General features: G+C 44.1%; 2 long non-coding RNA genes across 2 annotated transcripts in view; both read left to right on the forward strand.

Moving 5' to 3' along the window:
• LOC307212810 overlaps window positions 1-27846 on the forward strand; it is a 571259-nt gene that overhangs the window by 204881 nt on the left and 338532 nt on the right. The window lies entirely within an intron of this gene.
• On the forward strand, window positions 1908-26712 carry LOC307212778. Its single transcript, XR_013837206.1, has 3 exons — window positions 1908-2043; window positions 3493-3654; window positions 26239-26712. It is a non-coding gene; the product is annotated as an uncharacterized lncRNA (long non-coding RNA).

Below are 27846 nucleotides of genomic sequence, written 5' to 3' on the forward strand. Positions count from 1 at the left end.
CGATACCTATTTATCTATTTGCACTGGTGTGCTTTCAAACTGCTAGGTTAGCAGGAGCTGGAACAGAGCAATGGGAGCTCATCCTGTTGTGGGGATTTGAACCGCCAACCTTCTGATCGGCAAGCCCAAGAGGCTCAGTGGTTTAGACCATAGCGCCACCCACATCTCATCTGCATACTCAGCCCATGGCAATGTGCAAAGGTACAGATGAGAGATGTTGGGTGGGTGAAAGAACCATCAGTCCCATGTCCTTGCCATTCCCTTCCCACAGGCACAGCAGCAGGTGGGATCTAAACAGCTTCTGTTGTTGGGGTTGGAGTAAGCTTGGAGGTCAGCCTGAGATTCCCCATCACTGCCCTCTTTCTTGCCCAGGCTTAAAGTAGCATTTATCCAGAGTGTCTATATTCCATGTCTCGTCTATCACTTCTGTTACACATATTAACTGCATCTGGTTTTCTAACTTTTTTTTTTTTTTACATAAAGTATATCCTCAAAAAAGGCAACCCTTAAATGGCCTTGAACCATGGTAGCCACGTGTTCCTTTCCTCTCTCCCTGCTTTTTGCAGCAACAGCTCACCACAAGTAGGAAATGAGAAATGTTGGGATATGGCAGACCGTATTGACTTAACACAAAGTCATTTAGCTCAGGTGTTCCAGGAGTAGCGGCACCCTTGGGAAATCCAGTGGTCAAGGCTCTCCAGCTCTTACTCCCCTCCCTCCTTTTCCATGTGTTCAGCTAATCACTTAACTTTACAGGTTCAGGGACAAGAGTCACCACCATACCTAAGTCTCTTGCCAAAGAGTGAAATGGAGCACATAGATGAAGCCTATTCACTTGCTTGCTTGCTTTATAACAGTGTAAGTTAAAACAGTGACAATTTTGAAAACAGTTGGGTTGCAACAATAAGCAGCCACAAGCATTTAAAAGAGTGTGGCAGTGGGGAAATGCAAACTAGTGTCACAAATAGTTTAACCATAGCAATTAAAGCCTCTAACTGCCCAAAAGTATTTATAAAGCAGAAGTTTTGGGCATATTATGGAATGCCATTAGAGAGGGGGTGAGTTAAACCTCCCTCCAGATTGAGGACCGAAGCCTGTAGACAGTTACCTTTTAATAATGGAATTCACAGTAAGTTGGTTCGGGATACAATAATACTCATGGGAGAACACAGCACAATACAGTGGTAACTTGGTTCTCGAACTTAATCCATTCTGGGAGTCCATTCAACTCCCGAAACCGCTTGAAAACCAAGGTGTGGCTTCCGATTGGCTGCAGGAGCTTCCTGCACTCAAGCGGAAGCCACGCCGGATGTTCAGCTTCGAAAAAATGTTCGCAAACCAGAACAGTCACTTCTGGTTTTGTGGTTTTCAGGAGCCGATTTGTTCGACAACTAAGCCGTTCGAGAACCAAGGTGCCACTGTATATTCTCTATGTGCTGTGTGTGTGTGTGTGTTTGAGTAATAGTCCAATAGTGTCCCTACAGCAGCCTGGGGCCCTCCAAAAATTTTCTACCAGCCCATCCGATCTGGCCAATGGTCACCTAATCCGTACTAGTCTCACCCCAACCCTAGGTCTATGTATGTGGGCATTCCTGCTTTAAGCAGCCTACCCATCTACCTGTCACCAGAGTTTCAACATATATTAGACTACTGAGTACGCACAAGCCAGAATCTTGCAAAACACGAGCTGCTATCCTGGACTTTCTTGACCTCCCCATTAAGCAAAGCTGTGATACTAATTTCTTGGCACAATCACGAGTTTTCCCTGGATGTCTCAGAGGATTCCCATCCACTGAAAGAAAGCACTCCATAATAGATGCGGAACATGCAATTTCTGGAAATATTTATCATTACTTTGTGTCAACAAAATGCCTTTTCTTTTTCTTTTTTTCTTCTTTTGAGCTCCGCATATTTTCACTCTGAGAAAACAAATTTGTTTTGCAGCTCTCCAAAGGCCCCCAAGCTCCAGAGCGAAGAAGAAGCACTATCTTTCCGTGGTCAGCCTTCCTTTCGGCATCTGGTCACAATCCTACTGGGAGAAATGTAAGTAACAGCTTACCACGTGGATCGCCGAATGTGCTGAATTGCAAGAAAGGATATTAAATGAAAATATCCATAGCACCTGCAGCTTGTCCCGGATTATTCCCCCAGAGTAGTGTGGGTGGGTTGACTTCAAACCCCCCAGCGACGTGCAAACTGCAACTGCAGCTGCTTGTTGTAGTAGCAGCTTGCAGTGTTAGCAAATGGCTTGCAGATCCCAGCCCTTGTAATGAATCAACACTGATGGAGGCTGCCAATAGGCTGGGAGGGGGGGGTGAGAGTGGGGAGTAGCAGGCCTAGTGTAATTATCCTCCTTATCAATGTTAGACGTCTCCCCATCCTTTGGGTTTGGGATGATGAACTGCCTGCTCCACAAAATAGGGCAGTCAAAGAACTCAGCTTTGCACATCCAGTCCTAAAGCAGCTTTGCACATCCCAGTCCTAAGACCTCTCTCAGTGTCCCTTGAAAATGCCTTTCACATGGTTGAATAGAGGCTGTGTGTGCAGATGGGTGTGTGAAGAAACCTCTTGTTTCTGCATGTAGCCTACTGTAAGAGTCATCTCCATTGCTCTGTACACTTTTGCCTCTGGTCCTCCCCACCATTGACACATCCATTTCCATTTCCCAAGAAGATTATCCATGAATGAATGTAGCCCTCTGGCTTAAGAATTGTCTCCCCCTGACCCTTGCACTGCTAGCCTCCAAAGGGCTTTTGAACCAGCAACAGATACACCTAGCTAGGTCCAATGGCAAACAGGAGGTTTTTCTGCCAGTATAGGAGTAGGTCAGCAATTAAAAAAACACCCGTGTCAGTGAAGTTAACTCTTTAGTCAAATAAACCAAAACAGCACAGGCCTACTGATCACAACAACTCTTCCCAGAAGGCCTTGCCCCAATGAAGCAGTTGCGAGGACTGAAGGTCCCTGCCTTCCCATGCTCTCGAAGGATCCTTCCCTAGCAGCCCAAGACTCCATTGTCTTGCCTCTTGTTGCTCCACCCTCTTTATTCCTTTGTGTTTTCTGGGAGGTGAGTTGGTTGCAGCAGGAGGGGGAGACTCCCTGGATTCTTCCACAGCCTGTCTCATCTCTGTCTCCTGGTCCCCCTCTTCTCCTGCCTCTGAGTCTGGACTGCTCTCTGCCACAGACTCTTCCTGCTCACTGAACCCAGTTGCCTCTTCAGTTTCTGACACCTCCTCCCCACCAGCCTGCTCCCTTTTCTCCCTCTGCCCATGCTGATGGGCTTTGAGGAGCAGAAAACGTAGTGTTATAAACATGCACCTCTTCAAGTACTTGCAATATTTCCTGTTGACCAAGTCAGTAGAAATTTTTTGTGCCTAATTTACCAACCATTGTAGTCTTCTTCTTACATCGCAAGAGCTGACAAAGAAAGGCAGGGAGCCATTTTTTCAAGCCCTCAGATTTGCTCAGAAAAATATTCTGTGTTTTCCCCAGATTTCAGATCATCTCCCAATTGACCTGAGTAGATTTCAGAAGTCGATCTCTAGTGAAATGTAAGAATGAGTGTGGCCAACAATCTTTGTGAAATGGCACATTGTGGAAGGTCTTTGAGGATCAGAAAACTTTTGACATCACAGCAGGGGACCTACAAGAGGGGTCAGTAATTTTTAATAATAATAATAATAATAATAATAATAATAATAATAATAATAATATTTAAAAAGACAAATTTTGGGCAGCTTGGGGCCATGAAAACATACTTTTGGCATTGCAGTGGAATACCTATAGTAGCAGTCAGTAAAACAAAACATTAAATAGTAAATTTAATTTTAAAACATTTTTATTTGATAGAAATTTTTGGATGGTTCTAGTGGAGGTGCAAAAAACCTTTGGCATCATAGTATCACAGCTGGAGAACCATAGGAAGAATGTTGTTTTTGAAAAACAAAGCAAAGCAAAACAAAACAAAAACCCATGGTTCTTAAGACAATTTTTTGAGGGTCTTGAGGACTACCAAAACCTCCCTTGGGAGCCAGCTGTGGCCTAGAAGGCTTTGACTTAGACTTGGAACAAAGTGTCTGATCCAGCCCGTTGGATTCACTCAAGCCACACCACTAATGTGCCATTTTGTTTGTGAAGCTTACCCCAGCAGTGGCTTTTAAATCCAAATACGTTAGACTAACACATTGTGAGCTCCAGGCCACTCGCTACTGGTTTTCTTGTGCAAGTGAACATCATGTGTTTGTATGAAGCAAGTGAGGTGCATGGTGAAGCATTAATGACAGTACAGATGTGCAGATCCGTGTCGATGTGGCCATAGGGCTGAGACTGCTTTTTACTAGCCAAAAGTCAGGCAATTGTGTGCATTTTGCTGACTGCGCACACACACACACACACACACACACACACACAGAGAGTATCTTAAGAGCCCTGCACATATGTGAAACTTGGATGTATTTCAAATGGTATGTTAAAAAGGATCAAACCTGAGTTTCAGCCTCTGCAGAGGCCATGCTAAGACTGGTTACAAGCATTTTATTTGTTTGTTTGTTGGTCTTTTGGTGCTTTTGGCTTCTGCCATTCCAGAACAGTTAGAGCAGGTGATGTACACTCCACTATCTAGTCAGCCCTTAGAAGGCTTAAATGTTTGGACATATTGAATGCAGACGGGAAATCAAAGACAGATCAATGCCTGGCAACACTACAAGGGAAATATAACTGGCTTCCCTTTGGGTTTTGTGATGTCAAGACAATAACAAATGTGAATGTCAAGTGGTGTTTAATATATTTATATTTGCAGTAAGATAATATAAATAATATTTTTAGCTATGAAACGATGCCAACATCTTTTCTGGAATGTGTGTGGGATCTTACTGGGGCAGGGGAGGGGAGACCCCGCATACAAATATATGCCAATCTGCTAAAATCCCCAGAGGGAAAACTAAGTAGCACCATAGACAGAAGAGAACAAAAGCAACCTTAAATGTGTATTTCCTTAAAAAGTTAGCTCTCCCCCAACCCTTTGTATGAGAATATGTGTGGACAAATTCGGTTGGCAGATGTCTTGCAGTCTCATTAAGTTGCCAGATCCTTGCCCAGGAATTGCTATAAATCAAGAAAAGGCCAATGTGGTGTTGTGAAGTACAAGTCATATCATCCAAGACCATTGGCCATGCTTGCTGAGGCTGATGGGTTTGTTGTCCACAACATCAGAAGGACATCCTGTTGCTTATCGCTGCCATAGATTCTCTAAGCCAGGGGTAGTCTACCTTTTTATACCTACCGCCCACTAATGCATCTTTCTTGATGGTAAAATTTCCTTACCACCCATCAGTGCTCGATGGAAGGAGGATTCAGCTTGTGCCATAGAACCTCCTACCGCCCACCTAGAATCCTGAAACGCCCACTAGTGGGTGGTAGGAACCAGGTTGACAACCCCTGCTCTAAGCAGACTTTAAACTACTCCAATACACTGTTGTAGATGTTTATTATGTATAATCCAAAAGTACTCTTGGAACCACACAAGTGAGGGACTTCGGGGCCAATAAGACTGTTCTGATGTTCATAAGCAGTTTGTCCCTTAAGAATATGTCTACAGTTGGTCACAAGTAGCTATCTGGTAGAACTTATCTTCTTGGATACAGCCAGTGGTTTTTTTCTAGAAAAATAGCAGCCAGTACTCACCATGAAGTTGTTACAGTAAGGGCCACACTTTTTAACAACAACAAAAAGAGGTGGTGGTACTGCATATACCCAGTGCTTTACAGTGGTACCTCAGGTTACATACGCTTCAGCTTACATACGCTTCAGGTTACAGACTCCGCTAACCCAGAAATAATGCTTCAGGTTAAGAACTTTGCTTCAGGATGAGAACAGAAATCATGCTCCGGTGGTGCGGTGGCAGCAGGAGGCCCCATTAGCTAAAGTGGTGCTTCAGGTTAAGAACAGTTTCAGGTTAGGAACAGACCTCCGGAACAAATTAAGTACTTAACCTGAGGTACCACTGTATTTCTAAAAAAATTTTTAGAGGTACTTTCATTTTCCTACTCATATTGAAATACTGCCCCTCAATGAGGGCAAACCTAGGTTCACAAAATGTACCCCTGCATACCCCATCCCCCCAGAAAAAAAGCACTGTGCGTACTCGGGGGGGGGGGGAGCTGGATATAGCTATAAGGGCTAATTCACAAATTTTGCTCATCAATTCGTGATCACAGCAGCAAATTGTGACTTGCAGGTATGAATACACAATCAGAGATAGGATTGTCATATATCACTCTGCATCCTCTTAAACACAGTGCTTTTCAGTGTCCACAGAAATGTTGGCAAGTCATCTAGTGCAGATCTACAGAAGGTGATGAATACAGCATAATGATATCATGGGCTGTCCCTTGAATCCGCTAGATGAAATCGCAAGGGATAAGGGATCGTTGCCTTAGGAGAGCGAGAAAAATTCTCAGGGATGACTCACACCCCAGCCATCACCTTTTTAATATTCTACCCTCGGGCAGGAGATATAGAAGTATAATCAGCCGTACCAACAGGCTAAAAAATAGCTGCTATCTGTGGGCTGTTAGGCTGTTGAACAGAAAATAACATAGCGCAACTGACTTGCGAGGTGGTTTGTTGTGCGATAAGCACACAGTGTGCAATGAGATTGAGTGTTGGGGGGGGCTAATTTAATTTCATTGTACACAGGTTGTAAAGGTAAAGGGACCACTGACTGTTAGGTTCAGTCACGGACTACTCTGGGGTTGCGGCACTCATCTCGCTTTATTGGCCGAGGGAGCCGGCGTACAGCTTCCGGGTCATGTGGCCAGCATGACTAAGCTGCTTCTGGTGAACCAGAGCAGTGCACAGAAATGCCGTTTACCTTCTCGCTGGAGCGGTACCTATTTATCTACTTGCACTTTGACGTGCTTTCGAACTGCTAGGTTGGCAGGAGCAGGGACCAAGCAATGGGAGCTCACCCCGTTGTGGGGATTCGAAACACCGACCTTCTGATCGGCAAGCCCTAGACTCTGTGGTTTTGGACCACAGCGCCACCCGCATCCCTCTACACAGGTTGTACATTGACAATAAAGGTATTATTAACACCATAATCTGGAGCATGATCTCTACCAAATGCTATCTGACCAAAGGAAAGGTGAGTGGCAATCCTGCAAGCTTCCTCCCCCTGTGATTGCCACTTCCATAATACTGTGTTTAGTTGGGCTATTCTTGGTTTTAGCAATATTTTCTTTATTAAACCAGAGAACACACTGCCGCAGTTTCTATGCATGGTTAAGCACGGTGGCTCCTGATCAAGCCGTAATTGACAGGACATGGAACAACTTGTCTTCAGTTTGACAGGATCATAGCAAATTGCTAATGAAGTGCTTCAATCTGCTTCCTCCTTACAGCGCAATCCTTGAAAAGCAGTTTGAGTTCTGTCAGGAGGTGTTTCTTTTATGAGGGCAGTTAAAGGGACACCTGCTTAGACTGATATACCTAATGCTGTGTCAACATTTCCATTGATTTGGTTTATAACCCAGCTGTGAAAACTCATTTTAGCCCAAGACTTGGTATAGAATATCTAAAATCCATGAGGGAGGGGGAAAGTCCATCATTACCCCACATTGAAAGGTAGAGGGGCAAAATAAAATTAGACGAGTTAAGGTAAAGCTGGCAGTTTTCTCTCAAACGTAGAGAATGATGTTTGTCCATTAAATCATTCTGCAGTAAATTAAATCCATCAACAGTGCAGTCCTATGCATGCCAAGCTAAGCAGTTGGCTCCTTACCTCTCTCACTCTGACCTAGCCACTGTGATCCACGTGACAGTCACCTCCAGGCTTGATTATTGTAACTCACTCTACGTGGGGCTGTCCTTGAGACTGACCCAGAAACTCCAGCGGGTGCAGAATGCTGCGGCAAGTCTCCTTATGGGGTCCTCACTGCGGGATCACATTCACCCAGTGCTATACCAGCTGCACTGGCGCCCGGTGGAGTACAGGATAAGGTTTAAGGTGCTGGTTTTAACCTTTAAAGCCCTATACGGCCTAGGACCCTCGTACCTACAGGACTGCCTCTCCTGGTATGTTCCACAAAGGACCTTACTGTCTTCAAATAAAAACATCTTGGAGATCCCAGGCCACAGGGAGGTTAGGCTGGCCTCGACCAGAGCCAGGGCTTTTTCACCTGTGGCTCCGATCTGGTGGAATGCTCTGTTACAAGAGACTGGGGCCCTGTGGGACTTGACATCTTTCCGCAGGGCCTGAGGTATGGAGCTGTTCCACGAGGCCTTTGGCCAAGGCAGAGTCTGATCCTTTCTCTCCTTCTGTAATCCTCATAGAACTCTAGCCCAATGGTTGCCATTAATTTGATTCTGAATTGATTTTAGAATATATTTTAATTAATTGACTCTGTGATTTTATGGACACTGTGCTATTTTTACTTATTGTTAGCCGCTCTGAGCCCGGCTTTGGCTGGGGAGGGTGAGGTAGAAAGAAAGAAAGAAAGAAAGAAAGAAAGAAAGAAAGAAAGAAAGAGGGAGGCAAGGCAACCAGAATCACACACAGTATTTTAAGGATGGTTGCACTATAGATTTGTATAATAGCATCATGATATTGGCAGTTTTTGTTTTCAATCTCAAGCATGGAATTTGCCATTTTCACAACTGTTGCGCAGCCCGGACAGGGAAGATGGAAGTTGTAGTCTACAATATTTGGAGGCTGCCATTTTGGCAACCCCTGAGGCATCAGTTAGAGCGGAAACTGAGTACTTTCCTTTCACCATGATCTACCCATGGTCCTGCAAGCATTTTTCTGCCCCTCTTGCTTGTCCCCAACGCCAGACCCAGATCAACTCCCCATCTCTGTCTGTGTGCCTCAAACAGAGGGAACTCTCATTGATCCCAGTTCTAGGTATCTTCCCCAGACTGTCAACTGGGCCCATTGTCTTCCTAGCTACCCACAAGCTTCACTGCCTCAAAACACGATGCATTTTCCAGCTGAGAGCAAAAGTCAATCTTTGCCATTAAAGTACATAGGAAAGTAAGAAGAGCTTGCTGGATCAGGCCAATGGACTATGTAGTCCAGCATCCTGTTCTTACAGTCACCAACCAGAAGACTATGGGAAACCTTCAGGCAGGACTCAAACACAGAATTAAATGACAACTTGTAGCAGCCCTCGGGTCTGAGTCAGAGGCCTTTCCTAGTACAAAATCTGGATTATTTCTTTTCAAAACAATGCACTTGCTCTACCATGGAAGTATGAGCCCTTCAAATAACAGAAGCTTCTAGCGATACAGTATGCTCTGGAGTAAAATGGAATTGGGCCTTAGTTTAAGAAAACTCAAGCAATGTGCTGATGATGGCACAGTTACCCTACTTGTGAAATTTCTCCCTCTTGGTGTTGAACTCACACCATACCTTGCGAACTGGGCTATCCCCTGTTAATCCTATTACACAGTGATCTAATGCAGGGTTGCCGTATTTCAAGAAGTCAACATCAACATCATAGTGGTTGAGCTTTTGGGGGGAAATCAACATCATAATCGTTGAGCTATTTGGGGGAATTCACCAAAATAGGCAAGGAGTCAAACACATACTTCCTTCTTCTGTTGGCAAAAACCTGGACATTTTGACAATTTTTCAAAATTCCCACCAGATGCTAATTTTGCCATTGAAATGCCGGACATGTCCAGGAAAATTCCAGAGGTATGGCAATTCTGTGTAATGGGAACTTTATGCTGTGAAATGGTTCAGGGGGTGGGGGGGTGGAGACCACACTAGCCTCCTCAGTTTATGTTTTAGTCATCAAGGTGATCTCACCTGTGAGACTCCAATCTGGTTTTTAACTCCTATTGGGGCTGCTAAATGTGTCAGTTTGCAGTGGAACAAGTATTACTGCTTCAGTGAGCAGTGAGTGATTTGAATTGTGGAAGGTATCCACTTTCCCTGACTCCAATGCCTGGGATCAAATGTGCAAAGAAAGGCAAAGGTACACCGTCTAGCTTCGAAAGAGATGAAGGTGTGCAAAAGAGTTTGATCTGCTGCTATTTGTTCAATCATTGCAATTATTTGTACCCCACCTTTCAGTGTACAAATCCTTCCAAGGCAGCTTCCACCGTACATAAAGATACAGGGGTAAAATCATATGGGGCTGCCTTTGAAGATGACTGGGAAACTACAACTAAACGGAATGCAGCAGCTAGACTGGTGACTGGGAGCAGCTGCACTTTGACATCAATTTGAGGATGGTTCTGGAAAAATTGCCCTATTTTTTCCCAGTCTTTTAAATTCCAAGTGCCATTTTGAGGATACCAGGGGCAGTGGGTGTCCAGGGCTTCTATGAGTGCCTTGAGATCGGCATCCTGGACAACAAGGTTGTTACTGGCCAGGAGGAATTTAAGTTCATCAAAAAATTTCTTCTGTGGTGCAGAGAGAGATTGCCCCATGATAGTGAGAACAGCAGAAAAAAGAGAGCAGTCGCTGGGATCCACAAAGGATGAAAAGGAGCGACAAAAGAAGGGAGCACTAACCGGGATCCAAAGGAGGATGAGTGGTACCTGGAACCCTGGCCGGGCGTGGTCAATGCTGAGAGGGCCGCAGCGCACGAAGTCCGAAATCAGTCGAAGTCCGAAAGAGACTGTCTCACAAAGGCAGAAGGAAAGCACACACCGGGATCCGAAGTGGATGAAAGACGCGTGGTGAATGCTGGACGATGAGAAACAACGTGGAGTCTGAAGTTATTCACACGGGGCACCAAATGACGAGAACCCGCTCGCCATCCGTAAATAATCACTCTCACACCATGATGGGTTGCAGAAATCTGGCCGCAGCTCTCCCAGAAGCTGCTGTAGCCCCAACCTTTATTGTGTGTCCACGAAAAGATACAAATTCAAGGAGAAAACTTTGCCTCAGTCAGCAGATAAAAGACAATACAATACATTAGTCTCATGTTCTCACACCAGACCACGTATTTGATCAGGCTATGCTTACGTAGGCCAATCATAGGGCAGCATGAGCTCTCCACGCGTTGATCATGCTTCCAAGCAATGCTTTCTGCTATGAAATCATCCTTGCAATAATGAACTTTTGCCCATGCTCTTATGGACAAATGACCATATTCCCACACTGAAGGACCTACATTGGCTCCCAGTATGTTTCTGAGCACAATTCAAAGTATTGTTGCTGACCTTTAAAGCCCTAAACAGCCTTGGCCCTGTATACAGTGGTACCTTGGGTTCAGAACTTAATTCATTCTGGAGGTCCGTTCTTAACCTGAAACTGTTCTTAACCTGAGGTACCACTTTAGCTAATGGGGCCTCCCACTGCCACTGCACCGCAACCACACAATTTCTGTTCTCATCCTGAAGCAAAATTCTTAACCCAAGATACTATTTCTGGGTTAGTGGAGTCTGTAACCTGATGCATCTGTAACCCGAGGTACCACTGTACTTGAAGGAGCGTCTCCACCCGCATTGTTCAGCCCTTCTGGCGGTTCCCTCACTGCGATAAGTAAAGCTACAGGGAACCAGGCAGAGGGCCTTCTCGGTAGTGGCGCCCACCCTGTAGAACACCCTGCCATCAGATGTCAACGAAATAAGTAACTATAGTCTTTATAAGACATCATTTAGAAGCCCTGTTGGCAGTTCGAATTCACACAACAGGGTGAGTTCCCGTTGCTCTGTCCCAGCTCCTGCCAACCGAGCAGTTTGAAAGCATATCAGTGCAAGTAGATAAATAGGTACCACTGTGGCGGGAAGGTAAACAGCGTTTCCGTGTGCTCTAGTTTCCATCACGGTGTTCTGTTGCACCAGAAGCTGTTTAGTCATGCTGGCCGCATGACCCAGAAAGCTGTCTGTCCCTTGGCCTGAAAGCGAGATGAGCACCACAACCCCATAGTCATCTTAGACTAGACTTAACCATCCAGGGGTCCTTAACCTTAGAAGCCCTGTATAGGGACGTTTTTAATGTTTGATATTTTATTATGTCCTGTATATACTGGAAGCTGCCCAGAGTATCTGGGGCAACCCAGTCAGTTGGGTGGGGCAAATAATAAAAGCATTATTGTTGTTGTTGTAATCTCGGGGTTGTGGGTTCAAAGCCCATGTTAGGCAAGATTCCTGCATTTGCAGGGGTTTGGAGTAGATGGCTTTTGTGGTCCCTTCCAACTCTAAACTTCTACGATTCTATAAAAATATAAGCATTCATCAGATCCCTTCCCACGATGGAAGAAAGCCCTGTGGAGCAAGTCAGAGGGTAGAAGCCAGCTGGAGAAGTTCCTTGGCATCTTCGTTCTACTGGAATCCACCCCACCAGGGCTGTTGTTGGTAGATGGCCCTAATCACTGCCCAACATTATGAAGTCATTCAGTGCTGCAAATTCAAGACAGCAGTTCCTTGCCCTGTCACCTATTCAGATCAATAATAATAATAATAATAATAATAATAATAATAATAATACATTCATTAACTCATTAGCTGACCTACTAAAGCTTTCCCTGCCCACTTCCCCAACAGAAATTGTTCTGAAGAAAGGAATAATTCATTTGTTTATTTTCACAGTGTCTAGCCCACCAATTTGCCAAAGCACTCTAGGAGGTGATCATAAAAGCAAGTGCAGAACAGGCAATAAAGCGAAACAATAGAACAAAATATTCTAAAAGAACAAAACCAGACATGTGCATTTAAAAGCTTGTCTAAATAATGATACAAAAAACATAAGAATTTTTCCTTGCAGACCAAGATCCACCTAATCCATATTCTGTTTCCAGCAACCATCAGTCAGATAGCCCAAGGAACTTTACACACAGGATGAGCCATGGTAGGTGTCCCTGATTGTTTGTTCCCAGTTCTTGGAATTCAGAGATAAAGGTGCAGGGTGTGGAAGTAGCCATGGTCCCTAATTGGTTATCTGGTTATCTGGTTTTCCATTTCTTCCAAAAAGAATAGGAAGAGGTGGGTTTTGGTTTAGGCCTGCTTTGAACTCCAAAGCACAAGGGACACGGGACACTTCTTCTTCTTCTTATTATTATTATTATTAATAATAATAATAATACCCCACCCATCTGGCTTGGTTTTCCCCAGCCACTCTGGGTGGCTCCCAACATCATCATCATCATCATCATCATCATCATCATCATCATCATTGCAGTGATCAAACATTAAAAACTTCCTTAAACAGGGCTGCCTTCAGATGTCTTCTAAAAGTCAGATACAGTCATACCTAGGGGTTACAGATGCTTCAGGTTGTGTTTATTTGGGTTATGGACCCGCCGAAACCTGGAAGTACAGGAACGGGTTACTTCTGGGTTTCAGGGGTCGCTCATGTGCAGAAACGCCAAATCACAACCTGCGCATGCGCAGACATACCACTGCAGGTTGCGAACACGGCGGGTTGCAAACGTGCATTCCATACAGATCACGCTCACCACCCAAGTGTCCACTGTAATTGTTTATTTCCTTGACATCTGATGGGAGGGCGTTCTACAGGGCGGGCGCCACTTCCATAAAGACCATGTAAATCTGTCCTCCTGTGGTGAAGGAAGTCTAAGCATGTTTCTATTATCTAAATCTCAGTTACTGGGGGAGCTCATGTGACCTAAGCCAAATGGGACAATATAGGTTAAGACCAAGGCCTTAAACAGAACATGGTGTTGACATTTAAAGCCCTAAACAGCCTCGGTTCTGTATACCTGAAGGAGCGTCTCCACCTCCATCGTCCAGCCCAGGCACTGAGGTCCAGCTCTGAGGGCCTTTTGGTGGTTCCCTCACTGCGAGATATGAAGCTACAGGGATCAGGCAGAGGGCCTTCTTGGTAGTGGCGCCCACCCAGTGGAACACCCTCCCATCAGTTGTCAAACAGATAAACAACTATTTGAGTTTTAGAAGACATCTGAAGGCAGCCCTTTTAATGGCTGGTGTTCTATTGTGTTTTTAATATTTTGTTGGGAGCCGCCCAGAGTAGCTGGGGCAATCCAGTCCGATGGGTGTCATATAAATAATAAAAGTCTTATTGTTGTTAATAACATGTAAACTTTATAGTAACAACATCAAAACCTCACAGAAAGCTAGTGTTTCAGGAACCAAAACCTAGCTTTTACTTGTGCTGGTTTTTTGGGTACATTGATTGACTGGTGTTTAATGTGAAGGACTATTCAAAGGTGTGAATCTTCCACACGGTATTCTGAAGTGGTACAACTCATGGGTTGTGGACTGCATACGTATGTTAAATTTTGGTCTCAGATCTGAGGGACCCCTTTACAAGGGGAGTAAGCCTAGCAGTCAAACCAGACTGACAGGGACATCTTGTTAAAACCCCACCTAAAATTATTATTTTGTAAGGAGGACCCCTCTAGGCTTCAGTTTGGGCCTTGCTCAGCTGCAGCTTGTTAACTTTTTCAAGCAAGTTTAGTAAAATTTGATTGCGGGAGCACAAATCTCTGGTGATCACTTTCTAGCTGTTCTGGTTTCCAGTAGTATATCCTTTTTATGGTGTTTGGCATGTAAATGATGCTGGCCTTGGAGAAAATAGGGAGGGGGCAGGAGAAAGATTAACATTTTAACGTCATTCCTTGGCTACTCGTGCTGTGCAGGACTGTGTTATTTATGATCATTTTTGTGACCACCAACCAATCAGCTTGGAGATTCCAGTTGAAATATGCAATGTCAATACAACCTGCACAATCCCTGGATTTATTGGCTTGGCTGGTGTTCAGGGGTTTGTGCAGTACTTGCGATCTCTCATTTGGTTCTGTCCTGCTGCTATCATTCCCAAATTACATTTCAGATCGTTATGACATCTGGAATTTCTGGCCAAAGGGGAGACATAAGTGACCCAAAGTTGAACTAAATATTCTTGATGTGATTTGAAGGAAAGAATGAACACACATCTAATGGGTTAAGAGGTTTCCAGTCATTTTGGACTCATAATAGCTGCCGATACGCAAGGAAGTTTACTTAGGAAAGCTGATCAATGAGTTTTTCCAAACTTGGCTCCTCTACGGATTATTTTAGAGACAAGAAAGCACCTCTCACTTTTGAAACTGAAGCCAAACTATACTTTCCTGTTACACCTTCCTGTTCCTCTTTTTTTTTTAAAGGCACAAGCTATTTCATTATAATATATATTTGTGCATGATTGTCATCACAGTGTAATTCATGTGGCTGCTGGCAGATGGTGCTAGCTCTGTGAACTATAGTGTGATGACAATTAGGATAAGGGAAGAAGGAGAGGAGGCTGAGGAAGATGTAAAGGATGAGGGACAGGAGGCTATGGAGGCAGAGGTAGAAGCTGAAGGGAAGCCTGAGAGGAGGGGAGAAGGACTTAAGAGGGCAGGCGCAACCAAGACCTCCTTGAAGCTGTGTGGAGCTGCTTGCAATTGCCTCAGTTTGACTGTTTATGCTGTTCCCTCCCTCCTCTCTATCAAACTTAAACCAGTTTAATTTCCACTGCTTCCGGACTTCCAGGTTGGCGCCTCCAGCAATGGCTGAATTCCTCTGATCGGGAGGAATTTGCTTCGTGGAAATTAGGATCTGGCTGCCACGGCGAAGGCGGGGACCCACCAAAAATCACAGGCGGGAGAAGCCTGTAAACGTGGGATTCGGCTGGCACCTTTTGCGCCTCCCCTACTCACGGGGAAACCCGGTTTTGGGGATCCGGAGCGGCATGGGGTGAGTGGCATGGTGCTTCAAATTGACTGCTTCTTTCACGGGTGAAGCCGCATAGCTGTTGTCAGAGAGCGCTGACTTTTTCCTGTGGACAATTTGATCTTAAAACAACTACCCGTGAGTAGAACGGAAAATTGGATTTTTAAACGTCTTAATTTGGCACTGAAACGGGGAGGTTTAAAACAGGAAGTCCGCCTTCCCCTTTTGTAAATAGACTGAAGCAAAGAGGCTGCAAGCTAAAGTCTTGGAAAGTATTCTGTAAAGGATTAAACCTCCATCGGTTAAAATCATTAAACCCCCCCTTGGAAGCAGGAGAAGATGGGGAAAATTTTGGATTGTGTAAGCCTGCAGGGGAGAGAGCGAAGAAAGATAAATTACCACCGCTTCGAACCTGGAAAAGGGCTACTAGTAAGACTGACGTTTTGGGAAAGTTCATTGACTGTGAATAAAACGTATGTGGACAGATAGCTAAATAAGAGAAATATATTGCTTCCATTGTTTCCTTCTGCGTTTAAAAAGGAGTAAAAGTAACCGAAAATTGAAACTAATTTTGTTGCTTGAACTGTGTTTAAAAGGATTGATACAAATATAAATTGTTTCCCTCTAGAGGGAGCCTTTGAAACTGTTACAGGAGTGGAGCTGGGGGGATTACCAGCTGCAGAGATAAAAAACTGTGAGAACCAGGGATTGACCTTGGATTGGTAAGAATGTTGACAGAAGAAGCCTTGGTGATTGCATTATGCAAGATAAGTGCCTCATTGGAACAGCTTCATAAGAAGACGGATGTGATGACTATCAAAATTGACAATTTGGGACAAAAAGTGACTGATTTGGGACAAAAAGTGAACATCTATACAGAAACTATTCAGGAACTGTTTCAGAAATCTACTTTGACATGGCAAATTGTTGAGAAGGCAAGGGAGAAAGTTGTTGTTGAACCTAAAGTAATATAAGTGGAGAGAGTCCCAGTCTTACAGAGGCAATTTGATGAATATAAGTTGTTGCCTTCTATGACTGAATTTAGAGAAAGACAGATTTTGAGGATTGGAACCCTGCTTGGATTTGAGAAGGAAAGTTGGATAGATTCCCTCATGCAGGGATGTACTGACCTTTGGGATTTGGACTTGGGCCAGGAGGAGATTGGAGCTGTGGGGACTTTCAGTTTTGGAGGGATTTTGAAACACGTCCTGAAACATCTTTTGGACTTTAGTGCTAACTACGGAGATTTGGCTGACCTGTCAAGAAAGAATAAAAATATTGCTAGGTTGGAGCCTCCCCGAGATCTACTCCTCGGCATCAAAGGAAGGAAATTAAGAACAAGATCAACAGAAGACAAAGTAAAGTGCATGTATAAATATGAAGAAGATCTGCAGAAGGGACTTGGAAAAGAGTTAAGAGCCTCGGACAGAAGATCACCAGGTTGATGGACCATATGGAATAGACGGAAAGGACTGGCAGAATCCGAGACCAGGGAGAAGAGACGGTGGAAGAAGATTGGAAAAAGTTTAAAGTTTATTTATAGAAATATTGTAAAATTAATGAGTGTTAGAAAAATATTGGAATGAAATTATATGGCTTTAGTAGAAATGTTATAAGGAGTTAAGTATAAATAAGTATTATGGTATTAATGGGTGATAAGGTTAAAATAAGTTAAGTTAATTATATGACAGAAAATAGAGAAAGAGGGAAATTAATTGCTGAAATAATTAATAGAAGTGGAATACAAAAAGGGAGGTGAGAGGAGGTCGATGAAACGAGGGAATGAAAGATAGGGCATTGAAACGGTATGATGTATTTTTTTAATTTTTTGATGTTTAATTAAATGTGTTAATGTTGTGTTGTGCATTGTATATTGTATTGTATTGTATTGTACTGTATTTCTTTTGCCTTTTTTCTTCTCTTTTTTCTTTTCTTCTTTTCTTTTTTTTGTAAGATTTAAAAGTAATAAATATTATTTTAAAAAATAATAATAATTTCCACTGCTTCCTTTAAAAAAAATCTCGGAAGTCATAGTTTATTGAGGTACTGAGTATGCTCTGGCTGAATCTACACACACATATTTTTAAAAATAACCACTGTGAAAATGCTTTTAAAAAAACGTTTTGAAATATATATGGAATTTGCCATTAGCTCACCACCCCATCTAGTGTCACTTTGGTATAATGCACTTAAAACGTTATATTTGCAGCTATATAGCTGAGTCCTCTGTCTAAGAGACCCAAACCCAATAAAGAGTTAGTCTTAAGTAGGCCTGTGCAACCGCTTTGAGCAAATCCTGAGTTCCAAAGTGAACTGGGCCAATTCAGTCCAAAGTAGTCCTGGCCCAAAGCCCATCTCTGAGTTGGTCTGAAGTGCATTGGACGACTCCAAATCAATCCAGAGCACTTGGGGCTGAACTGGAGCTCAAAGCACTCTCTAAGAAAACCAGACAGCCTGTCTCCAAAGTGCAAAACAACACTGTGTAAGGAGGGAGCAATGAGGGAAAGGGAGCTGGAATGGAGTCTTTGCTGTGTGGGTGTTTGTGTCTTGTGAGTATATTGTACACAGCATAAATAGTAAATGAACAGTAACTGTAGAAATGATAATGCTTAGCACTATCTAGATAGCAATTGTGCTGCTCAACAGTCTATAGGGTCTTTTTTTAAAAAAATATGGCAGGGGGGTTTTAAAGGAGGCTACCACAAAAAGCCCTTGACTTAGCTGTCTGCAATTCGCTAGGCTAAATCCCTTCTGGAGACAGCTACCAAGTCTCCAAACTTGAATACACATAAATACATGTGATGGAACAAGAAAATTACGGCCATTTTACTTTTTTAAGAGCAAATTTTAAGATGGCACACAAAACCCTGAATCTACCTGTCTGAAATTCAGCAAAGTTAATTGTCTCTTAAGGGGCTAGCTACCATGTCCTCATAGTCCATGTACCTATGTAAGGGGATGAAAGTTATGCAAGTCAATGGAAGGAATGAGAATTCAGATTTCCAAATATTTGATTTTTGTTCAGGGTATAAGCCAGGTCTGAATCAATCCAAACTAAATTGCCCCCCAATGCACATCACTAAATCTAGTCCTGAGCCGAATCACACACAGCCCTAGTCTTAACTATGGTTTGCTAAAATGAGATAACTTGAACCCATGGTTTAGAAAGCTGGCTTTTAAACAAAACATTATTGATTAACCACACTTGAAGGTTCAGATGCTACACTGTGGTGAATCAAAAATATAAGCAGAAACTGTCAGTATCATGACCATGCCAGTGGAGGAGAGGGAATCATGGTAGGGGCAAGAAGGAGGGCAGGGAAGCAGGCATCTCCAAAACAAGGAGGTTCCCCCATTGCTGGATCCCTGTCATATACTGCTATTTTTCTTTCATATATCTTAATGTGTATGACACAGCTCGCCCACCTTGACACATAAAGGTAAAGTAAAGGGACCCCTGACCATTAGGTCCGGTCATTACCAACCCTGGGGTTGCAGTGCTCCTCTCGCTTTATTGGTCGAGGAAGCCAGCGTACAGCTTCTGGGTCATGTGGCCAGCATGACTAAGCCGCTTCTGGCGAACCAGAGCAGCGCACAGAAACGCCGTTTACCTTACCGCCGGAGTGGTACCTATTTATCTACTTGCACTTTGATGTGCTTTCGAACTGCTAGGTTGGCAGGAGGAGGGACCGAGCAATGGGAGCTCACCCCGTCATGGGGATTCAAACCGCCGACCTTCTGATCGGCAAGTCCTAGGCTCTGTGGTTTAACCCACAGCGCCACCCGCGTCCCTCACCTTGACACATACTTTGCCCCTTTTGTGCCCTCCCTCAGAACTTATTTTTTTCCTGGTGCCACCACTGGAGGGAAGACAAAACGACTGAGAGTACAGCCTTGTTCTCAGGATGCTAAATGCCCAAATGCATAATGCGGAACTATAGTTTAACATGGCGTCTCCAATGCAGCCAACACAGAACGCTTGAGAGTGTTTCTGCTGGCGTGCAATGTGCGTTGATTTGTGCTGTTTTTATATCCTCTGCTCGGTTTCCTAGAGGCAGTAATATGGAAGGAATCAATCTTCATGTTCCTGGTAGAAAACAAGCGAGGCATTTCTTTTCTTTTCTTTTTGTCAGTACGAAAGAAACCAAATAAAAACACCTGTCCAAAAAATAAGAAGAGAAATTTTTTTGCACACATGCATGTGCACATACGGAGTATAATGCATTCAATTTATCATCATTGACTGCAGACTGAGTCGAGGAAAAGCATTCCAAACACTGTTCCTGCTGTGGAATGCAGCCATTCTTCATGAAATCCTTCAGGGCATAGAACATTTTAAAGCTGAAAGTGTTTCACAGCATAGTTTAAATAATCCGTCATCAATCGGAACTTTCTCAGAGTCTTCGGCCTTTCTGATTGCGAGCGGCTAAAGTTATACAAGAAACGTTGAGAGGTAAAAACCACTCTTTGGGGCCCTGATTCTACTTGGATGTAATGAGATGCTGTCAAGCCTCCTTCCTTAATATGGCTCTCGGAGGGTTTACCTACTGTGCAGAAAACTTCCCACATTGCTTCAGCGTTTCACAGAGGGAGAGCTAAGAGCAGGAGCCTATAAAGATGACCAGGCTTAGCTAGGTCTTCCTATCATCCTGTAAAGTACAATGACAATTCTGCAATGTGCTCGGTACAGATCTGTATGTCTATTGCAGGCATAGGCGAATTCGGCCCTCCAGATGTTTTGGGACTACAACTCCCATCATCCCTGACCACTGGTCCTGTTAGCTAGGGATGATGGGAGTTGTAGTCCCAAAACATCTGGAGGGCCAGGTTCGCCTATGCCTGGTCTATTGTTTTAAAAGTCTGCTTACCCTCTCTGGTGGGTGCAATTGTGGGTCAGAGTTCCCCCACGTGCCAGGATATGTAGTCTTGGACAGAGGGGAGGTTGTAGCCTCTGCCTGGCCCCTCCAAAATGGGGTATCCCGTTAAATGGATCCAGGGGACATACTTCTATCTGGACACCTATGTGTGGGTGAGGGACCACAGCACTCCCCAGGTGCAATCCAGTGGGGGACTTACTCCTTGATGTAGTTCACGGACTCTCTCATTTCTGGTTGACCCCAGAATGTAAGTTCTTCCAGCAGGCAGGCAGGCCAGAAGGGTGGGGTCTACCCAATGCCTATGCCAAACATCTTACATCTGAAGTCAAGTTGTGGCTTGATTTCACCCAAAGATTTGTCGACATGCCTCTTATTCTTGGTATTGGGGAGGACCAAAGGGCAGGAGGGATGCCTTGCCACACAAAGTCTTCTGTAACAACTCTGTGTGAGCTACAAAGTTGTTTAATGGTTAGAGCAGGTGTAGCCAATGTGAAGTCCTCTAGATGTTGTTGGATGACAAATCCCAACAGTCACAGCCAGCATGGGCAATATTCACAGGTGAGGGGAATTTTGATCCACGAAATCTGAAGTTGCTGAGCAGCATTCTACTGGAGCTCCGTGATTGCAGCTGCCCCCAAATTGAGGCCAGAATGTATGGGGAGAGACCTCCTGTAGGCCTTCCCTAAGCCTCACTTGGCCAAATCTCTTGAGACTCAGGGTCCCAACTTCTAGGTCAGCTGCTTCAGCTTTCAGTCGGTCCAGTTGGGTACTTGCATGGAGTGTCTGGCTGGGCAGCAGGCACCCCCGACTTTCTTTCCAGCTGTTGGCAATTCAGGGGGCAGCAGCAGGGGATGCAATTTGGTGCTCTGCTTCAGGTGTCAAAATGGCTTGAGCCAGGCTCTAAATACAGGGGGGAAATCTAGACTCCAAACAGCCCTATAGTGCATGTGACAGCATAACTAATCTCTAGAAAAGTGAGTGGCATCTGAGCAGGGAGATCTGCTCCAGCACTAGCACCAGGTTAAGGTCTCCCTGGTCAGAGTTCACTAGGACTAAGGATCACAGCAGACCCTCCGAGTGTCCCTATTTTCTGTGGGGATTATTAGGGAGGCAGGAGAGGATGCATTATTTAATGATATCCTTCCTAACTTGCGCTAGCAAATTCCATATTCTAGCAGAGTTCCAAACATCCCCCTTTTTAAATTATGCAGTGATCATCTTGTTGCTGGCTCATCTGAGTCTTACTATTAAAGATTCCTTCCTGGTAAAATCCCTTCTAATCCCTCTTAAAAAGAATAAACACAAGAATCTGACTAACGTTAATATAAAAGTAGTTTACTCACCGATTCATTCAGGTTCACAGACCTATCCCTGAAGGTAGGCTTAGGTTACATAACAACTAGAACTATTCCATAAAGAAGTTAGTCCCAAGTGACTGCGACTAAGCAGTCACTTCTCCAAACACACAGCAACATACAAAATGGAGAAGAGACACTGATCAGAACATGGAGGCCGTGTGCTCCTCCATGCTAGTTCAACAGACCATACCCTCTTCAAGTCACATGTAGTGGAAGTTTGCCCCAGCTCAGGAGGAAACAGGAAGTCTTCTCCTGAGTGGTACAAAACATCCCCTAACATGTCCACTGTAGGAATGTTGTACAGTGGACACTCGGGTTGCGAATGTGATCCGTGTGGGATGCACGTTCGCAACCCACAGTGTTCGCAACCCACAGTGGTGTGTCTGCACACTTGCAGGTTGCGATTCAGCGCTTCTGTGCATGCGTGGCCTCCAAAACCTGGAAGTAACCCGTTCTGGTACTTCCAGGTTTCGGCAGTCCGTAACCCAATAAAACTCAACCTGAAGCTTCTGTAACCCAAGGTATGACTGTACTTGGCTGCAGTTTTACATCCCACATTTTCCAGGGACAGCCCTGGGTTCACAGAAGCCATTCCTATTTCTGATTTGATCCTGGAATGTCCCACTTTTCCTTAGGACATCCCTATTTCTATCAGAGAAATGTTGGAGGGTATAGTAGGACATCCCTATTTTCACTGAAGAAATGTTGGGGGGTGTATGTCACAGGCTCTTTTCACCCAAGAAGCTTGCCTCCAGTTCACCCAGCTGGAAATGGATATTTAACCAGGTGATGGAGAAGTCACGCTGTGGAATTTGCCACATCACTTCTGATTGCCAGGGGTGTGGTCCAGCCACTGAGGCCCAGTGGCTGAGGAGGGACTGAGCACAAACTCTCTGAAACATACTTGATATAAGAGAGGCCCCTGCCTCTAGGAGTTTACAATTGAAATGATGGATTTCTCTGACATGGGGCTACCAGCGCATGCCTAGACTGGTGTGCTGAGTGTTTTTCAGACAAATAAAAGATACCCAGGAGAGCATTCAATCTGAACTGTTCAGGAGAAGCATTTTTCTGTGAATCGTTTTTTAGGACAAGTTCCGAGAATTTTTGATTCAACAAATGTCAGATTTTTCTATGCAACCAGAGTGAGGTGGGGGGTGGCTATGAGAAAGTGAAAATGTAACAAGGCTGGCTTTAGCAAGATTTAGAGTTGTTTGATGAACAGATTCCAGCAGGTCTTGGCTCCACAGAATAAATCAGGAAGAGGTTGCCCATAGTGTAGCCAAACACTATTGGGGGGGGGGATGGGAGCTTGGAAGTTGTACTTCAAGCAAACAAGGAATAGTTAATATGAATGGGACAATGTGGCCTGTATTTAATGTATGTCGACATCATGCGAGACCTGATTGTCTCCTTGTCTGACAAGCTGAGACCAGGTTTATCTAAAGGTTCACTAGAATCTCCCCCTTTCTGAGTGAACCTGGGCCCAGCATTGTGTAAAACCTGGCAGATTTACGTGCCACATTTTCACATGATTTTGACATAAAACCAGATAAAACTTGGCCGTTTTTCCAGTGTGCCTCACTGTGGGATTTTGCCTTTATTTGGACCTGAAACTCAGAACATACTTCATAGTCTGGGAAAAGTCGTTCTACGATACGAAAGGAAGCAATCGCCACGGAAATGAGAGCTCTGGCATAGCCTGGGTGATCTAATGTATTAGAAAATGGCAGCTGAATAATGTGAGAACTGGAGACCGTACTTTCAGGAGATTGGCAGAGAAAAGGTTTTCAGTGTGGAGAGACAACTTGAAAGAGGCTGATGTATTTGATGGTTCACAAACAAAGGAAGGCCACAATGCGCTTGTGATCAGAGGAGGCAACATTCAGCAAGCACAACAGGAATCGGTTAATAAGACTTTGCTTTTCTGAAGCTAGAGAAGGCAGCTTTAAATGATAAAGGCAGTTTTAAACGATTTTTCTGATTAGGAATCAGGAAAATGTTGTTGTTTAGTCGTTAGTCGTGTCCGACTCTTCGTGACCCCATGGACCAGAGCACGCCAGGCACTCCTGTCTTCCACTGCCTCCTGTAGTTAGATCAAACTAATGCTGGTAGCTTCGAGAACACTGTCCAACCATCTCGTCCTCTGTCGTCCCCTTCTCCTTGTGCCCTCCATCTTTCCCAACATCAGGGTCTTTTCCAGGGAGTCTTCTCTTCTCCTGAGGTGGCCAAAGTATTGGAGCCTCAGCTTCAGGATCTGTCCTTCCAGTGAGCACTCAGGGCTGATTTCCTTAAGAATGGATAGGTTTGATCTTCTTGCAGTCCATGGGACTCTCAAGAGTCTCCTCCAGCACCATAATTCAAAAGCATCAATTCTTCAGTGATCAGCCTTCTTTATGGTCCAGATATCCATAAAGAATCAGGAAAATACGAGATGGTAATGGGAAGTGGTTAAGATTCCGCCAGGAGCTTTGGTTGAATTCAGGAACATATGCAGGGAAAGTATGACACACACTCTAGATGTTGCTTGACTACAACTCCCTTCAGCCATGACCATTGGCTTTGCTGCCTGAGGAAGATGGGGTTGGGAGTCCATCAATCTCTGGAGGCCTCACTTTGGCTTCCCCTCTGAGTCTCTGTGCTTTAGAGACAATGGCTAGCCATTATAGAAGCAGCCCATCGCTCAGGATGGTTTGCATTCTGCCTGTAAAAGAGGATGCAGATTTGCATATGATACAATTCATGTGCACATGTTATGCAAACCAGTGTCCTCTTTGCGAGTAGGTCAAAGGGCCCAAATTCTGCTGAAAATTCTGCTACCAACTCTCGTTCCCAGGCTTCATACTGGAAAAGCTCTCGACCAGAGAGAATATCTACACATATGCAAAATAAGCCATGGCTATGATTCGTACTCCGCCGGTTATGTCCTTTACTTACTTACTTAATGAAATTTATATACAGCTTGATTGCGAGAAATCTCAAAACAGTTTACATACAACAGTAAAATCCAGAGAAAATTACAAGCCTACTTTAAAACATATAAAAGTTAAACTACTAAAACAGATTAAAAGTACCTCAACTTTCTAAGCACCTGGGTAGCCTTGTCTAAACAGGAATATTCCCAGCAGGTGCTAAAATGAGTACATTGATGGTGCCTGCTTGATCTCAATAGGCAGGGAATTTCAAAGTCTAGGCACTGCCACACTAAACTATCGAGTTCTTACAAACGCAGAAGCATCATGCTTCACTTCCTTGTTACTTGAAGAGATGCAACAGTAATGAGAGTTCCTTGGGATTTCTGGAATGGGGTGCCATTTCATGTTAATGGGCAAATTTGCAGCTTTTAATATTCTGTAGCCATCCAGACCTTGGTACCTAAGCACAAATGAGTTGGCTTTATGGGAACAAGACAAAGGTTTAAAAATATACAGGTGTGGGTGAAATTAGGTATCAGGAATGTGTACAAAAACAATGAAGTTTGCCTCCCACGTCTTTCCAGATGTTGAAACAAGAAAACAGTCTATTAGGCAGTTGTAATTCTTCTTTATTTGGTTTGGTGTTTGGATTAACCTTTGCCTGTTTTTTCTACCTTGGACCTCTATTGCAACATTTGTCCAGGGTTCAGAGGTGCTCTCTCCAAGGTGTTAATTTTAAATTTTCTTTATAATGTAAACATACCCACTGAGCATTCTTTCATTATTATTATTTATTATTATTCGGGGAAGGCTCGCCCCAATCACAGTTCTACTCGCTTAAGCCCACAGCCTTATAGATCCCGAGCAAAAGAAATAAAATAAAAACACATTTCAGTCAACAGGGCATGTTTCAGCCAACATGGTGGTGGTGCACGTAATTGAATTAGTGGCGGTAGCTGTCATTCCCCCACAGGGGACTGATTCAAGGCAGATGGCAATAAAAATGGCATTATACAACACATCTTATATATGTATAAATACACACAAACACACATATTTAACGGATGGAACTTTATGAATCCATGCAGATTCTGCAGCAAGAAAAATTATTACTTGGGCAGAAGTCTCTTCTCAGGGACCCATTCCATAGAAAACATGAAAAATGCATTTTATATATTCTTCTTATGTTATATATTGACATCCATTGTTCATTAGGTTCTGTGTTGTAAGCTGCCCTGTGGTCTTTCGATGAAGGGTAGTATCTAAACATTTAAAGACCAGTCAGTCGATAGTTAACTGTGAGTAAGTGCTTATTCATATGGTAAAATGTTAAGCACTTTGGTTTTCAGAACTGAAATATACAAGAAACAGCAATCACTGGTACATCTTGGTATGCAACGAGATGCTCTCTAGCAAAGGAATTTTGATGTGTGACTCCTCATTTCCCTTTTGAAGGAAGACTCAACAGGCAGCAGGGAAAAGGGACTGTCTGGATTTTTGAACAAGGGCAACAAGGGTATTATTTCACCTGAACCACTTGTCATCGCCAAGGCAGTTACACACAGCTACCTCCAAGTTCTTAAAAAAGAAATTGTCCTCCACGACCAAAGTTTTGGGTGGTGGCTTAACATGCCTAGTGGATTGGCAAGACTGTGGGACTCCATCAAGATTTTATCTCCATTTTCCTTAGCCACTGCCATCAAATACGCTGAGCTCTGTGGTCCCTAGTGGCTTCACTCTGAGTGTCTCTGGCAGGGCTCCTGACTATGATGGAGAGTCTTCATCTTCTGGGCCAAGCTTAGTGTATAGTATTTACCTCCAACTTTGCTACAATAATTAATATTCATTAACCCAAAAGGTGTTTCCATATGTGTCTCTGGCAGCCTAACAATTACTGAGGTGTAGGTTTTACAAAGAGCTCATAGCTGACTGGTCAGACTGGGAGAACGATAATACAGTCTCCTTTATTCTATTATTCTTGGCAGTGGTGCTTGCTTCATTTTTCTTTTAGCATGCATCTCTCTCAAAAAAAAACAAAAAAAAAACCTAAACATTGCTGCCCACTACAAATAATGAAAAGTAGCTGAGTATATTGAGCTGGTGACTCTTGAGTGCTATACATCAGTGGCTCCATATCTAGCTGTAACCTCATCTTAGTGTCCCTTCCTGACAGTGGCATAGCATGGGTTGCCAGCACCCAGGGCAAGGCAGGAGAAGCATGACCCCCAATACCTCCCAGACCATCACCAAGTTAGCCCTGGGACCAGTTCAGTGGGGAAAACAGATGGATGCATGCCTACCACTCACCTGGCAGAATCAGTGCTTCTCCAATGGAGCCCAGTGGTGGAGGTTTCACAGCCCAGGAGGAGAGGCATGAAGACAAGTGCTGGGTGCAGACAGATCACAAGAGGTTCCTGCATGGCTGTATGGTGGATGAAGATGCATCTCCAAAGCACCAGCAAGATGGTTCAGTCTCACCTCTTGCCTGCCTCCTGCCTCTGCCTCTGCCTCCAGCCGGCCTGCCAAGTGGGGTGAATGTGTGGCCGGCCTGTAGGCAAGCAGTGGCTTAGTGGGCAGGTTTCTCCAGCCTGAACTGGCCTAGCCTCACGGTAGAAGAAAGCCACCAAGGCCTGACCTCCACATCCATGCTCTCCCCGCCTCCCCTCCTGCCCCAAGTGGAACATGAATTCCTAGAGGACCAAAATAGATATTATTATTATTATTATTATTATTATTATTATTATTATTATTTTCTGGTCTGTCAGAGTGCATGTGACCCCACATTACATGGAGGCCTAAATTGTAGATACCAGAGATTGAACGTGAGACCATCTGCAAGCAAAGCACATTCTCTACCACTGAGCTATGATTGGGAAGAAGTTTGTTTTGGGGTCGTTGGACAATCCCTGAAAAAAATATATTCCTCTGACTGCAAGCCACTCTTTAAACTAAAGGTTAATCTAAGTTTTGTGTGGGTGAGGAATTCCCTCCTTCTTCCTCTATAAGCACAATTTCTCCCAATGACTCTTTAAGAGCATGAATGAGTTGGACGTTCTCCGCAGC

This window comes from Podarcis cretensis, assembly GCF_951804945.1.
Source record: "Podarcis cretensis genome assembly, chromosome: 3".
Taxonomy (NCBI): Eukaryota; Metazoa; Chordata; class Lepidosauria; order Squamata; family Lacertidae; genus Podarcis; species Podarcis cretensis.